Genomic DNA, 3,820 nt, shown 5'->3' with positions numbered 1-3,820 from the left:
GGGCACAATGATGAGATTTAAACCTAACAAAAATCCCACTAAGTAGATTCTATTATTTCCATTTCTAAGCAATTTAAAAAAAAAAAAAACTTTATTGATGGATTTTGGGGTTTTTTTGTTTGTTTGTTTGTTTGTTTGTTTGGCTAATGGAATACCTATGTTTTCTTGATATTGTTAGTCAAAATTAGCACAAGCATCAGAGAATGATCCAAACTTTGGTACATCTTGACTTCAGAAATTGCATTGAATGTATAGTCATCTACAAACAAAAAACCTTGCATAATATTCTCTCTCCTTTAACGTTGGCTTTTGTAGCCTTTTGAAGTTGAAGAATTTTCCATCAGTGTAGTAGCTGACATTGATTCCATGTTTGTCCTCATTGAAGATGTTTGACAACATGGCTGAAAACATCAAGCTAAAAAGCATGAGAGCAAGCACACAGCTATGTTTCACTCTATTGGTGACTGGGAAAGTTCAAGAGCATTATTTGAATTGGCAGCTCATATGCTAAAATTGGAACAATATAAAGAGTAGTAGCATGGGTCCTATGCAAGGATGACACACAAATTTGTGAATCATTCCATTTTATATTTTACATTATTATTGTGATGTACCTTCTTATTCCACTCCCCACAAACAGGGACTCTCCCCAGTACATACCTCCTATTATAACAAACAAGCTTTGTTGAAGAAAACAAATTCATACATTGGAGGATTCTGGAAATGTGTTGAAGATTTTTTAAAACTTGTTTCTGCATGTCTGACTAAGATCAGATATTTTAATATGGGTGAGCTAAGGCAGTCTTATGTAAAAGTGACCACTCAAACCACTGGCTTTTTTCATGCAATAGTATTAGGAAAGGATAATTAGAGTCAGAGTCATAAGAACATAATAGAATTTGGATAGAAAATCCCAGAAAAATAATTATGGAAATTGATTGTAAATCAACACATGCTATGTTCACTTCTCTTTTCTGTGGTTGTTGGCTTTTTTCTCTCCCAGAGGTTTTCCCTTTTATTCTGATTTTTCCCTCCCAACATGATTCATAAAGCGATGTGTGCCTCAAAAATAATTAATGTGAAATAAAACCTTTGAATTATCCTTCTGCATACTAGCCAGAGGAAAATCTCGCAACTGTTTCATTACAGCATCAGAGCAAAATCTCACAACTGTTTTATTCCAGCATCAAGGTAGTCTCTGAATTTGGACATTAACCTGTAGTACCCAAATTCTAGTCATTAAGCTCTATTATAAATCAAACTTGTCTTTATTGTTTCTATCTCCCCAATAGTTGGGGCTACAGCTCACTGCATGGCCATAGGCATTACTATGGATCTTTTCCTATACTGTCTCCGGTCTCCCCTTTAGAGGCAGGACTCCAGCATATGTATCTTTGCTTGAAAGTTATTTTCCTCACTTTGATATTAATTAAATGGCTTTTAATCACTCTAAATCTATTCTATTTGTATTTGACCATTTAATGGTTAGAGTCCAGTTCTACGCCAGTTGATAGATACCTATTTTTCTTTGCACCATGTTAAGAGCTGTGAACAACCTAATATAATGATTAAGATGGAGGAAACTGATGAGGTATAAAGATTCTTCTGACATTCTAAGCATCATTTTTTAAAGAACAGGTGAATTATGGTGTGTGCGTGCATGTGTGTATGTGTGTGTGTGTGTGTGTGTGTGTGTGTGTGTGTGTGTGTGTGTGTGTTTGGGTGGGGGAATGCTATTGCATTAAGTTTTGGACTGTTCTGTTCCAGACAAAGTCACTTTATCATTGAATAATGTTCCAGTTATTATAGTGTCTCCTGGAAGAAATTTTCTATGTGGACCAAGAAGCAAGCAATAATTCTCCTTTATAAGAAACTGATGGAAACCGTTCCCATTGATTATGAGGAGCATGTGGACCAGCTGTCTCTCCATGATATTTTTATTGCACCTTTAACATTTTCTCCATATGGACAAATTTATTCATTAATTTAATATGAGATGCAACATTATGGGAATACATTAAAATAAAAGACAAAAGAAGGTTTATTCAACCTTGTTGTTTAAAAAAAAATCCTACCACCCTTTTCCCCTTTATCCCTGTTTTCCTGTTTTTTCCCTTATATCTTTCATACTCAAGAGAAAAAAATGTCTATATATTTAATATTGTTGTCTATTAGATCACAATTTACAATTTCCGTACTCTTCACCTAGAGTAACTGGAGGAAATCAAGGAGCCATGCAGAGAGGGATCTACAAAGAAACCATACTAATCTTGTCCAGCTCCTTAGAACACATGGAAATGCATCTATTTATTTGTTACTGAATACTTACAATGTCTGTTTCTTTTTTTACATTCTCCAAAGTGCAAATATCACTGAGTTCACTTTGACTCTGATTCTATATAGTCTTGTAGAAGGATATCCACAGGTTTTGTGTTTGTGTGTGTGTGTGTGTGTGTAGAGGAAGAGGAGGGTGAGGACATGTTGTACTTGTTCTTGTTAGTGAAGCTTCTAGTTTCATCCATTGCCCTCTCAATAGATGTCTTCAATTCCTACTTTATTGAAAAGACAGGTGTCATCTGTCATGTTTTACTTCATCTCTTCTGTCCTTTTTACCTCAAAACCAACAACCTCCTCCTCTTTGCTTCAATCTTAATAGATGAGAGTATTCTTCCCTTGCACTATTGACACTCTACTCTCTGGTCTCCTAAAGAAAGTTGGTCCATCAATCCTTGACACTCTGTTATTATCTTAAATCTTATCCTCTCTACTAGCTTTTCTATTATTGTCTTTGATGAGGCTTCATTGCATGCTTCTTGAATCTCAGAGTGTCTTTGTCATATAAGAATTTATGTCTCAAATTCTGATGGATTATATGAAGTGCAAAAACACCTAGCTGATAGTCATCATATTTAAAGTTCAAAGCTCCCACAATAATCAGTATATCTTTTAATCTCATGTCCAATGTACCATTTTTACTTTTTTGATATTTATTTTTTCAATTAATAAGAGATTATTTTTCCCTCCTTCTTACCCTTTCATTGGGAAAAGAATAAAGGAAAAAAAAAACTTTTGACAGATTATCATAGTTTAAGCAAATGAAATTTCTATATTGATTATATCCAAAAAAAGTATTATTCTGCTTCCTGAATCCATCACTTTTCTATCCGTAATGGGTAGTTCGTTTAATCTTTTACAATTGTGAATGGTCATTATATTAAAGTCTTAAACCTTTAAAGTTGTTTGTCTTTATAATAATGATTTCATTTTACTTATCTTTTTCTCTTCAAATCATTCTATATCATTTCATATTTATCTTCCCAGGCTTCTCTGAAAACAAATCTTTCATTCCTTATAGCATCATTCTTACTATAATAGCATTCAAAATATTCATATGTCATAATATCATAATTATTAATGAATGAATACCTAATTTGATTCCAGTTCTTTGAAATGATGAATAGAACTTCAATAGATATTTCTTATATATAGATCCATTTTTATATGTAGATTCTTATATAGAGAGATATAATTCCATTTGTCCTTTTGTCCTCTTTAGTGTATAGGTCTAGTAGGGTCAATGGGCAGGTACATTTTAATAATGTTTTTAGCACAGATTCAAATCAATATCTAGACTATAAGTAAGCTTGTTTTGAAGAGAAGTTTTCTCTACGTATATTGGGCAAAATCTGTCAAGATGCATTGTTGATGGGGTCAAAAAACTATGAATTTATAAGACTTATATGAACTGCTGTAGGCTTTTGCAGGGAGTATCATTAACAGCCTAGTTCTTTGAGATACAAAACCTTCAACCCCAAAGTAA

At 33.3% G+C, this 3,820-nt stretch overlaps 1 pseudogene; it reads left to right on the top strand.

Moving 5' to 3' along the window:
• The first annotated feature begins 489 nt into the window (after window positions 1-489).
• Window positions 490-590, top strand: LOC141552326 (U6 spliceosomal RNA; annotated as a pseudogene).
• The last annotated feature ends 3,230 nt before the right edge of the window (window positions 591-3,820 follow it).

Source organism: Sminthopsis crassicaudata, chromosome 1 (genome assembly GCF_048593235.1).
Source record: "Sminthopsis crassicaudata isolate SCR6 chromosome 1, ASM4859323v1, whole genome shotgun sequence".
Classification (NCBI taxonomy): domain Eukaryota; kingdom Metazoa; phylum Chordata; class Mammalia; order Dasyuromorphia; family Dasyuridae; genus Sminthopsis; species Sminthopsis crassicaudata.
Note: the sequence above shows the minus strand (reverse complement) of the source record. Positions and strands in the feature narration are given on the sequence as shown.